This window comes from Branchiostoma belcheri, unplaced genomic scaffold (assembly GCF_001625305.1).
Source record: "Branchiostoma belcheri isolate BF01 breed outbred unplaced genomic scaffold, Haploidv18h27 scaffold185, whole genome shotgun sequence".
Lineage (NCBI taxonomy): Eukaryota > Metazoa > Chordata > Leptocardii > Amphioxiformes > Branchiostomatidae > Branchiostoma > Branchiostoma belcheri.
The window spans coordinates 148,342-161,700 of record NW_017803324.1 but is presented as its reverse complement, the minus strand read 5'-3'; the positions used below and the strand labels follow the sequence as shown (position 1 = coordinate 161,700).

At 40.9% G+C, this 13,359-nt stretch overlaps 1 protein-coding gene across 7 annotated transcripts in view; it reads right to left on the bottom strand.

The window, feature by feature from the left end:
* The window catches only part of LOC109467627 (sodium channel protein type 4 subunit alpha B-like), a 68,190-nt gene extending 58,738 nt beyond the window's left edge, over positions 1 to 9,452 (bottom strand). For 3 of the 7 annotated variants that reach the window (XM_019765655.1, XM_019765650.1, XM_019765657.1), the window contains exon 1: positions 7,104 to 7,394. The gene's annotated coding sequence lies outside the window, so the exon portion shown is untranslated. Of the gene's footprint in view, positions 1 to 6,789; positions 6,884 to 7,103; positions 7,396 to 9,307 lie in introns of those variants that run through there. The other 4 variants (XM_019765652.1, XM_019765654.1, XM_019765658.1 and 1 more) reach the window with 4 other exon arrangements.
* Between the last annotated feature and the right edge of the window lie 3,907 nt (positions 9,453 to 13,359).

The following is a 13,359-nucleotide window of genomic DNA, read 5'->3' as shown; positions in this document are numbered from 1 at the left end:
GCACATGATGTATTGATGTGCATAAGTTATATTTACTATGTTCACTTCCACTTACCTTTCAAATGCTGCATGTATGAAATTCACGCCTTTAACCATAATAATAGGATTTTCTCATTGATTACGAAAATGAGGTCTTCATTTGCGTAGTTTACATCTGTCGATGTTCTTGTCATTCCAAGAATATGAACCTCCTTGGTTACCCCCAATTCCATAGTCCTAGCATGGAAGGCATTATATTTATAGAATTTCATTATTGAATGTGCAAATTAGACTCTGATTGGTATAACTGTCATCTAATTATGTAATCATCAGTTAAGCTTCCTAAGAGATGATAACTGAGCTCTCATGAACAAAATACGTATCTGGGCCCCTGATGGCTGTTCTTAATTCAACCCTCGCCTCATTAGATCCTAGCATAGATAGAAAGATAAACTCTTAAGAGTTCAGAAATAAAACTAAAACAACAAATATATGACATATAACGTTAGAAACATGTTTTATGGTGTACATGTGCTATCAGCCTTCTACATTAACTGGAAGTGGGTCAGGGGAAACCATTATTAAACAGCCCTCGTCTATCCTTCAATGGGCCATCAACTTCAATTGAAAATAGCCCCTTGGGTATCTGTATGTCACGGAACGTGTAAGCTTCTGAACCGTACCAAATAGGGTCCTGTAGACCTATAGTGGCCTGCATCACAAATGGCATAAATCTTACACAGGGGGCAAAAGGCACAACTGGACTAATGACACGTAAAATCAGGATGATTGAAGACATGCAGGCAATGATACACGTAAAATGTACCGACGTTTTCTATCTCATATATTAGGAAGGTAGTATATTAAAGGAAAACGATATCTAAAATGTATCTTGTATTCACCATGCAGATACTTGTAGTTAAAAGACAAAGATACCAAAGGAGAGTCGTGTGGTGTAAGCTGTTAGCAAATGTCTTGCTCTTCTGGACCATAGCGTAATTCATGGTGTTTGTTTGGACCCTGTAGCAGCTTTCGTTGTACCTGCAGACTTGTTTATGTCTTGTGACCTTGTACCATCGGGTTACACAAATCTGAATACTTTGAACATCGGCATACGGTGAAAATTTCATTCTTGTGGAGTGGACGCCATTATCACAATTAAAGAGAAAATACATAATACCATAATACTTTTTTGAAGAACTTTTGATATATTCACTTTTGGAAGAGGTAATTATGAATATATTTATGGCTTTAGTGTTGTGGTTTTACAGCATAATATCAAGATAATGATTGTTATATTGTTATATTTCACATATGGGTAGCTGTCAAATAACATGTTAGATTACGGGCCTCGATCCCAGCAGCTTTCTATGGCGCGGTAGCGAATCCTCTGGTTCTGGTATTTCAGGTTCTGCACTTTTTATGGGGACGATTTTGGATAGATTCCATTCCGACATGTCTTTTGCGGAAGAAGTTATCAAGACGGCATCCAAATGTCAATATTTCGACATTTTACCAAACAAGGTGTGATGATGTGTTACGCCGAAGGGCGGTTATTCCGGCTATACTGATACAGATACAGACAGATAGAAGTATCTTAGTAGTGTAATTTCCGTATATTTGTACATATTCAGATTTCTAATGTTTGTCTCAGAATGTTTTGATGTTTTTGCATTTGTGACAGTAGTTGTTACAGTATAATTATGCAAATATATTGTTATTTTAATAAGGTAAGGTAAGGTCCGTTAATGTTGCTGCTGATTGCTACTTGTAAACCATTGTTAGTATTTGTGGATCCTGTAATATTAATGTACTTTTGTACCCTAATGTTTAGAAAACGGACCGACTGTGTAAAGCGTCAGATGTTTCTGAATGTTTATATCTTTGTTTTGCATCTGACTATATGGTATGTGGAATGCCAAGAATCAGTAAATGTTAATCACAGGCGATGAAAACCCTGCATAGAAACGAAGCCATAGAAACCCAGGGAAGACAACCCTGCATAAACAAAGTCCTAGGGGGTAAACCCTAGCACGGAAAATTCAGGGGGATGAAACATCCTCAGTAAGAAAGCCTTAGGGAGTACACCTTAGCACAAAAATCTAGGGGGTATGAAACACCCCTGTAAAAAAAGTCCCATGGAGTAAACCCTAGCACAGAAAATCCAGGGGGATGAAACATCCTGTCCTAGGGAGCATACCCTGGATAAAAAGGCCCCTGCTATGTGTACATGTGATGTAATGTAACGTTGTCTACTTTTATTACCAATAAAAAAGTTTGAAAACGTACCTGACCTTTTTCAGGCGTTGTGTTTTGAAGATTGAAATAATAACAAACAGTAACTGGCAGGTATTAGTATGACATTATGGAAAATAAATAAGCACGCTATTCATTGACACGAGACACAATGCCAATAGTAAAATATAAACTAGAATTCCGAGATTTCATACCTCCATGAAATATGATCTTGATATGACCTCTGCATTAACATGATATATGCATCGTGATGTATGTTAACTTTTGATTAACTTACAGATGTCCCAAGTATGACATTCTCATCATTCACCATTACGAAATCATAGAATTTTCACATTAATTATGCAAATTAGGTCATCATTTGCATAATTAGTATCTGTTGAAGTTCCGCCTGCCATAGGTTACATAGTATAATGTAAAACACTGTAATTATAGAATTTCCTCATTAATTATGCAAATAAAGTCCTCATATGACTTCTTTCCAAGCACGAGAGCTACCTTCCATCAAAATTTCATGACCCTAGCACGTCCAGATCGCGAGATAATGTAAAACACTGTAATTATAGAATTTCCTCATTAATTATGCAAATACAGTCCTCATTTGCATAATTTGCATTTAATTATGTAACGTTACATCTCTCTCTCAGCTACCTACACACCAAAAATAATGGAAATATGTTGTTCCTGTCTGGACTTATTGGCTTTTAAACATTTCACCAGAAAGTGCCCTGCAGTTCCAGAACAAGCCGCTAGGGGGCCCAAACTCAAAAATTTCATGACCCTAGCATGTCCAGATCGTGAGATATCAAAACCGGAAGTTGCGCTGCAGTACCAAGGGAAGCCACTAGGGGGATCAAAATCTCATCATTTCCAGTTTTCGTCACACCCTACCAAGACACCAAGTATGAAACCCATCCATCCAGGCGTTCTTGAGTTATCTTGTTGACCAACAGACAGACGGACGGACGGACGGACAGATAAACGCAACTGAAAATATAACCTCCATGACACATTTCATGGAGGTAAATATAACCTCCATGACACATTTCATGGAGGTAATAACCTCCATGACACATTTCATGGAGGTAAATATAACCTCCATGACACATTTCATGGAGGTAATAACCTCCATGACACATTTCATGGAGGTAAAGAAATAAAAAGACAATCGACCGAATTTAATTTCCAAACGTTTTTGCCGATGTACATCACTGAGCAAATTTAATGCATAGAATTTGGAGATACTAATATTTGTATTGCATTTGAGCCACGAACAGAAAAAAAATGTCTGACAAGTGTCAAAGTCAGTTGAAAATTGCTATACCCTCTGGTCTAAATTCAAACTCCTGGCAAATAGATATCAGTGATTGCAGTCCTGTTACTTTTCTACTGATTGTTCGAATTACTCTACTTATCGGCCCTGTTAATTTATGTAGGAGTCCTGTTACTTAATTTATTGGTCGTGTTACTCCATGTATTACATTCGCCAAGAAGGTTAATGATCTCTTATTGGCTGGCTTAACCGATGAGGATGAATCATGATACGTCAGTCGTAAGGATAACATCATTTGGGGAAGATACAAGGTCGTGGAACTCAAGTTGGCCGTGTTATTCTATTTTTTTTGGGCTGTTTTCCTTTAAACTGTTGACTGTGAATAAGACCTAGGGGCAGGCTGAGGCCACCATTGTGCCATATGTACGAGCTGTGTGATCATTTTGAGATCCAGAACCAGATGTAGTATTCTGAGTTCTGTAAGTTCACTTTAATCTTATTGAGAATCCCCTGCCAGGGCAAAAACCCTGCCAGGAAACGTACATTGGGGAAACAGAGAGGTCTCTAAAAGCCAGGTTTCAAGAACATACACGGCCTAGCTCTGCCAGTTCAGAGGTGTCTCACATCCACATAGAGTCACCCGGACATTTTGTTTCACTTGACACTGTAAGGATTTTAGACACTGAACAATACTATTTATTGAGAGGGGTGAAGGAAGCCATATACATCAGGGCCCATCACCCTTCATTGAACCGCGACGGGGGTCGACATCGTCTACCAGATACCTGTGACCCAGTGTCACACTTCAAAGAAACCACGTGACAAGCTTCACTGGGTCAGTCTACTGAGGAAGACCAGAGTGACTGGTCGAAAGCTCTAGGTGAGAGAATTTTTGTGTTGGATCAAAAGTTTTAACTTTAAACATGTAACTACCAACACAGATGAACTTTCATGATAATAAATGAAGCAGTTGCATCATTGGCAAAATACTATGATACGTTAATATTACGTGATGGGAGTTTCATACCATACTTAATTTAGATAGAGGAGTACACTATTAGATCATTGTCATCATTTGCATCATCATCATCATCATCATCATGACGGGTGACTAACCCTGAACAACGTCACTCCATGCGACCATATCCGGTATAACCTCATTTGCATAACTGTTGTAAAATTAGATAACGATAACATGTGATATTGTCAATGTGATATTGTCTAATGTCTATGCTCAATGTATTAATAGCGTCTATGTCAGTTTCAGAATTTAGGAGACACCAGCGACATTTTGCAAAGAAGAAAAATGAAGATAGTGGCAGCTAGCACGTATTGCGTGGCAGTTGGTGACTGATCGGGTGGTGCATTTTAATGAATGTAGAGTTTACAGGGTTCAGTATTTTGGCGTAAACCGCGTTTTTTTTATTGTGAAATCTGTTCCAAGGACGAAAAGAAAAGAAAGATACTGATTCAAAAAAGGTGCACTTTTTCATCTAGGCACGTATATGCATCATGAGACATATCTTTTACAATATCACATAATAAAACTAGAGTTCCACGATCTCATACCTTCGCCAAATGAAGTTAATCTTTATGACGGACAAATCATAGATTAGTCCCCCTGATTATACAAATAGGATCCCCATTTCCGTGAATTACATCGGTTGATCATATTCTCCACCAAAAGACAGTCGCCTTAACAAAGAAAGCCATTCTAGCATTTCCTCATAAATCATGCAAATGACATCCTGATTTGAATACGTTATGTTTAATGATGTTCACCTTCACTTAACTTTAAAATACCCTTAGTATGAAATTCTAGGCAGTACTATTCCTGAATTACAATATGTTATCAACTATGTAAATTAAGTCTTAATTTACATAATGAATATCTGCCTGTGTTACTCTTGTTCGCAACATATGCCACAAGCTTGAAGTCATATGATGTAATGCAACAGATTTATAGGATTTCCTCATAAATTATGCAAATTACATCCATATACTCTCAAGTTATCATGTTTACAGACACACACACACACACACACACACACACACACACACATACATATTACACTTTGGCATTATTGTAGAAGCTAAGTAAGACGTCGATGAAGGTTAGACTTTCAGGCGTTTCAGTGACTGAAAATAAAAATCCTTCTCAGTCACTGGTGGAAGATAGTGGATGCTATCTGAAACGACTGACTGTTCAGAGAATTTATCCAGTTGCTTGCTTTATTTTGTATTAGCTAAGGAGAAACGTGAAATAATGTAGAGTTGGAGCTTAACCAACGCTGAAACCCTATGGAAGTGCCATTAAATATATGACTCAGAATACCTCTAGCAAACCACACAGTGATGCCAATGTTAGTATTGACGTTTTGAAACTGTATTCACAGCAGAAATCAGACATTGACTGATTGGCTATCCTACTCTTGAAAGGTCAAACACAGTTGTGCCTTTGTGACTAACGGGAACTGTAGCCCTCTTTCAAATGGGCGACATCACATTGCAGACGCAACAGGCAAAATAATCGATTAATAATGGAAGACGCAACTTTGTGTTCAAACATTTGTGTTACTGTCCAAGTATTAATTCTGTAAACTAAAGTCTTATTGATTGTCGTCATTCTTTTTACCAACATGAGCATGGTGTAGATAAATGTAATAAAATTTGTATTTTTCCGCTGCCAGATCCAACTCGGCGGCCATGTTGTGACAGTTGTGTATGGACATGACAGGTCAGTGACGGGAGTCGGAGTTGTTTAATGACACACATGTGTTCACCCATACACCGCGATCAACATATATTATCCCTTCAAATATATGGACGATATTTGTCTTGTAATATTCACTAGTAGCCCATGATGAAATAAACAGCGCTACATGCCTAGACTTGACGGTAGGGAGGCGTTTGAAGCTTTGAGTATTTAAGCTGTGCCGGCCTGGAGCAGCGGGAAGAACGTGAACTCCGCTCACTTCCTATTTATGGTACGTCTAGCCGGGGATCAAATCTCAGGCTCGGCTTACACAGCCCTGGAAGGGAGGCAGCCATATTGTATGCAGGCGAACATAACATGCAAAGGGACATTACGTTAACATGTGCAGTTCAAGCCGCCCCTCCCCAGCACTAATCCCGTGCGTTGACTGATATGAGATATGTCGAACGGCTTAATGCATAATGACGTGACCGGACTTGTGACGGCCTGAGAGAATTCCGGCTGATAGCGTGAACGTTAGCTCTAATGAAGGAGGTATTTTGATAGAGAGGAAAGAATTTTTAACCTTGTTGGAATGAAAACAAATCAGCAGGGATGAGAGGGCTTCAGAGATGGATCACATACCAAAGTATTCGGCCTAGCTGCACAACTGTAGGCTGGTCACGATTGGCCTTACTAACACAATCTAAATATTACTGAATACAAAGAACATCTCCGATCGGTCACCACGTATAATAATAATAACAACTTACAAGTTGTCAGTAATTTGCGATGACTCGCACTACAGAAGTATTTCTAGGCTGAGGCTATGAATGAATTTGATGTTCGATACGGATCGATGTGGTAAACAGTGACAGTAGATATGAAGGGTGAACTCACCAGATCGTGACAGCGCTATTCCGTAGTTTGCTGCAAATCGCGTTAAGTGATTCAACAAATATATTCTTCTCCAGCCGTTGAATTGGATGCGGAATACCAGGCTATCTATGCATCCCCTGTTCAGATATGCTAGGTATGAACGACTAAAAATTACCCCGGTAATGTATGCAAGGTCTCCAACATTGGACTCTGCCAATGAGAAAGCGTGCGTTTTGGCGGCCTGCCGTGTCAAAAGTCCATGTCTGTTCTAACCAGTTCTTGGTTGAGGATCTCCGGGGACCTGGCCGGCCACATCGCTGTCGTGTTTGAGTACGAGCTAATCAGCGTCTCGTAAACACCGGCTTCCTCCGCCTCTCGAATGCGTAATGATTTACGCAACCATAATGTACCGGTAACGTGCTTTGCAACGTGTAAAGGGCCGACGGTCTGCCCTTCAACATAGAAAAGGGCACCCGAAATTCAAACGTTCCTTCTTCTATCACAATATTTCCAGACCGGAATGGACTTGAATCGCCACTAACAAGTCCTCGCGATCGGAAGGATCCATACAAATATCAAAGCAATGGCAGTGGGATGAATTTGATTTGAGTATACACAAGATGTCTGTTCTGATATGAAGCTTGACAAATCGCAAAAAAATCAATCATGATGACATGTCAGGACTAGTCCGAATCCTACGTTTGACTACAACTGAACAAAATCAAGCGAGTCTATGCACACGCACGTCGCCACATCTCGACCGGATCTCCATTGCGCAGTCATGTGTATAAAATGTCGAATCCGATACATATATGTAGTTTACATTGGCTGGGCGATACTTCATATTTAGTCACGTCTATCTGATACGTTATCTAAAATCAACCTAGTAGTACGCAATTCAATCAAATTGTTTGGAAGAGAAGAGATTGGGTCTTCAGCAGTAGACAGATAAGATAGAGTGGTAATTTACTGGCGCGCGGCAATGGGAACTGTTCTGCACGCGCAAGGCGGTTTGTATGCCATGTGGCATGTCAACATTGTAAGAATGTGTATGAAAAGGATAATTACATGAAGGTTAATTTCGCCAGCAACCACTAATTGGTTTCCATCGGTGAACAATGGAACTGGCTCGATGGGCTTTTCATAGGAGTAAGAAAAAATACATTGTCATTACACCATTTGGGCAATTGTGTTTGGAGAGCGTTCTTTTGCCCAGAGGGAGTTCAAACCGCCGGACTGGTACAAACACAGTCTCTGTGGCAGGGAAATAATCAAGGACCGTAGGAGACTCCTGGCTCCTACTGGCTCTAGAAAAGCGGTCTTTGAAACCCTTCATTCCCTTCCCTTCGCTTGAAAAAATGGTTCTATTCATTTGGCCAATTTGTTGAGGTCATTTGAAGCAGAAGGGCAGCGCCATATATAACAGAATCCAATCTTTTATCCCAAGGGAGAGCCTTGATCAACATCGTCACACAGCTTTATTCATTACGTGTTGTTGGCGTGGTTTACTGGTTAGATACCAGCTGCCTGTACATGTACAAAACAGATAAAATAGTGCATTGCACAGAATCGCTCTCGCCGTTCTCCGCCTTAGCCAGAGAGTGTTTCGCATAATATAACGTACCGTCCCCATCGGCAATTTTTGCTGCTGTGTGTTCGTTACGGGGAGAGATGAATTGATTCGGCAAAAATGCGGTCAAACAACAACTGTCCGCCTACTCAGAATATTAGCGTGTCAGGGAGACATGCCGAAACTTCAGGCCGCGGTATTTTCAATTCTTGTATGGGATTTGATAGACTGGTGACCGTCCGCGTGGACTTATTCCGTGATATTCTATTAAGTGAATAGTAAATTGAGTAAAATATAAGACATAAATGTATGGACACAGTTCATTGATATCACATACCTAAATCTAATTTTACAAACATATTCTGATATACATCTTTTCCCCAGTTAGTTAAGATGCTGGCGTCAACTTAGAATTTAACCGGTTGAAAAACGCCAGCCTATAAAGCATTTTCAAGGACTCTCGTTGTTTTGAAATTCCCTGAGCGGTTGGGGGAATATCTGTCCTGATAAGCAGCCCTGTAGCACAGCCTTACGTATCATCATTCCATCTGTGTCCAGGCATGGCCAGTCCCGGTAAAGCCTCATTAGAATAACCATGAGGTGAAGCTTTAGGAAACCAGACAGAGAATAATGTCAGAACAAATCAGCGTCATACCTTGAAGGACAACCCCTTTTCAGCTGCTATTTGCATGACTCGTGTTCATGCGCCACTTGCTGAAAGTCCCTTCCGCTGAAGAGGAGAAATGTACTAGTAGCTGTAGGTTGACTGTCGCCCGGTTCAACGCTTTCTAGTCCTTCAAACCTTACTGATGCGATTGTGTAAAGCATGAGTTGCGTATCTGTGGAAATACGGCAGGGCGTAATGGAGTTATTAACTCACTGTAATACTGTAATGACTACCCAGGTCGCGTACTATGTTAGCCCATATATGGAAGCGGTGTTCTTAAAACTCTGCTGACGTATGTAGGTGGACAGAATAGGCCCATCACACGTAAGCAGACGTTTAACGCCTACCCACAGGGACACGCTGCCCTCACCTGCTGACATAATGTCTGACGACTGATGTTCTGACGAGGAGTAAGGTAATAAGACTGGAGGGCTGGAGGTTTGTATGATACGTTCTGAGCTGAAATTTTTACCTCCATGAAAAAATGGTATTGTTTTTAGCCTGTCTCTCTCTCTCTCTCTCTCTCTCTGTGTGTGTGTGTGTGTGTGTGTGTGTGTGTGTGTGTGTGTGTGTGTGTGTGTGTGTGTCTGTGTTTGTGCACATTTGTAGTCAGCATAACTTCATAACGCCTTTATGGATTGTGATGATATTCGGTATGCTGATAAGTCTTAGGAAGACAAAGGTCAATGTCAAATATGGGCCTCCTGGTGGATGACCTTGGTACTGCAGCGGAACTTCCGGTTTTCGTATATTTTGTCCTGAACATGCTATGGTCTTGACTTTTTGATGACAGATACCTTTCCCTGTAAGGAATAAGTGGTGTGAGTTTGTGAACAGATACCAATTATATTATCATGATATTTCAAACTCATATATTTCATAGAGGTGTGAGATCTCCAAATTCTTGTTTGTCAAAGCTGATAGAAAGACAGAAGATGATGGAAAAGACACAGGAATATGTAAACACAGCGCAGAGAAGTAAAATTCTGGATAAAGTACTACTTTCTACATCCAAACGCAAAAAAAACTATACTGGTAAGCAAATGTATCGTCATAAGTGTATAGTAGTGGTTTTAACTATTAACCAAACGGTGTCAAAATACCCGTTCATACTAGAGCAAACATTGCACTGATTCATTCTAGTTCAAGTTTGATAATGTTATGATATGGTAATTAGAACCTATAAGCACATACCAAAAACCGTATGAGATGAGCGATTTCAGGAGGTCTTTGGTTTTTGGTGACGCCTCATAGGTGAGCCAAATAGCGCAAAGAATTCTAGGAATTCTATGATACCTCGGGAATGCGTCGTTAACATTTCTTGTAAGTAAGTTTGCTGTGAATCGGTTATCTATAGTGGAGACATTGGTCATATTTCGGCACCACCAATCGAAAAATGGTCTTGTCTTGTTGATGTAAAGGAGTTATTGCAACATTTTCATATGAAGGCGAGAATCAGTCCATCAGGTGACACCTGTTTTGGTCACGACGATCGTGAAATCCGTGCAGGGTACAATGTAGTCAAGCGTTGCTGCTTTCTGATTGGTTCACCTTTACACCTTTAGTTATATCCTATCTGTGCTTTCCCGTTGGCCAGCTCCCTACGTCACTCCCCGGGCCAATCGGGGCGCAGCTTACATATCCTGGAATCTGGGTCACCAGAAGAAAATGGTGGACTAGCAACGGCCGTGTCTCCGTCTTCTTTGTCTCAGGTTTTTTTTTTCTATTCTAACATGTAATGACCAGACGCGGTGATGACACACTCAAGTTTTGTCAACTTATATTAATGCCGCCACCAACACGGGGCAAATACATGACAGGACAATACTCACTTTCACCCGAGCGATGTGAGGAAAGTCGTGTAAAGTGCCTTTCCCAAGGGCACAAGATCGGTGGCATGTCAGGACTCGCTACGCCACACGACCCCACACTACGCCACACGACCCCACTTGTCTCAGTTTAAGTCAGAAGACCTGTGGCGCAGGTTGCACATTTATCTAATTTTCTCTATAGTATATATCTTATTTTAGGATAGCGTATGACGAATGCCTTGAATGTAGAAGGACTGATATGCTGACAACAGGCTACCGAAGTCTCTTGGGTGATTATCGCTCCTCTGGCTGATCTTTTCCCTTTTCTTTTCTGTACGCAACCGTGTGAGTGACGTGCGTTGACGTAGTGCTCATGTCAGTTCTTCCCCACGTTTTCAGAAATACGTAGCGGGTGTGGCCTCAAAAAAATGTACGGACAAAAAGCACGCACTGCGGGTTGTGCCCGACGTTTATTTCGTAGCCCGCGTCGCCTGGTGGATCAGGCAGACAACAAACGTGAACATCGGTTGGGTCAAATATCAGCCCAATGTGTGCAGGACTGGTGGAAACCCGTGATCATGATTTGGCATGAATCACCTTTTGCACACAGTGTTTTGGGGTTAAAAGTGAAATTATCACTCCGTGAAGGAGGTCAGGACCTCCGGACGGAGTGTTGTGAACGGCTGATTTTTCATGTTCGCAGTCAAAACACTGGGTTCTCTTTGTGTAATCGGCACGCAATTTTGTACGCCGTCTGCGGGCATGCCCGTGTTGATGCACGAATGTGTATTTTTGCCGTTGCTGCTTTCGCGGTCAATGTAATATTGCAGACGCACCCCTACAATTACGAGGCGAATTGGAATGGTCCAGAAAAACGCGTTGTTTGGAATAGCAGTGGGGGGGGGGTGGAACTTCATGCAGATACGGGGTGGTTTTGATAAGTGGTTCCAGATATTTTTGCCCATGCTTAAGAGATGCCAAGTTTTTTGGAAGATGTTCGCAGCCAAAACGCATTCTTCCGTACTTCGCATTAATGTGTAATTTCGCATGTGGTGTGGCATTATGTCCGGGATGATGCACGTCTTTTTATTTTTACCGTAGCTGTTTTGATATTGAAGTAAATGCATATTTTAGAAACATCCCTACTTTTACAATCCTGTGGAATAGGCCGTAGGTTTAGGCAGTTGTCTGATAGCAGAGGTACTCTAAGCAGATATCCTGGTTATCTGGCCGGCGGTAGTAACACTCGCGGTGCTTACCGCAACTGTTGCTGGAATTTGGCCTGTTCCAGGGGCGCTTAATTAGGTACAGGCACGGTAAGACGGTGGGGCTGTCTTTGTTACTAGACACGACCATGATAGTCCGATCTTTATGTGAATGCAATGATTGTGTGTGTGTAATTAAAATGAACTTCGAACTTGAAGCACAGTATCTTTACACGCCCTGGGAGCAGTAATGGATTTAGCTCTTTGTATGTTTTATGCTTGTGACGCGCCCTCATTGTATTAACCGTTGCCTAATTATAATGTCTGCACAGTAGGTCTGGCGTTGACGCTTGGGATTTTGTTGAAATATATAAAACTTCACGGAGGATTGTCACCTATGGCTTCTTGTTATTATTTTTTAAATTTTCATTGTTTATTTACAAAAAAAAGACCAACAATAACACAAAAGATAACACATATACCACGGATCCAAAGGTACAACAGAATAAACAAACAAAAGAAATAAACAAAATAATGCCAGCCAACTAAAGCTATACTAACACAGGAGGAAAATCAAAAATAACATATGAAAAGTGAAATTATTTGTTCTTTAAGACAGTACATTGATTACAGAATGATTTTGTCTTCTTAGAACTCCAGAGGGTGTGAAACAGGTCTGTAGCATTTTAATGCTTCGCGAGAAAACGTAAAATCGTCCGAAAAATCTGTCACTGAAACATCGGTGTGGGGCGAGGGCGGCTCGTGAGCTGTCATCAGCTTCTTGAAATCGTTTTAAAGCTTTCACACTTTCACACGACCCTTTTAATGGTAGATGGTAATGGAAGCTCTTAGGCTTGTTAACAATTTGTGTAGTTTGGGGACCCCTGCCCGATTTTTGAACTTCAGGGGCCAATTTCGATTGCAACTTTGGGACGCCATAACTTGAGAATGGATTGACGGATTGTCCTGGTTACTGACATGCAGGTAGCTGAAGTGATTTGTTCTCGGTTGAAGAGACAAATAC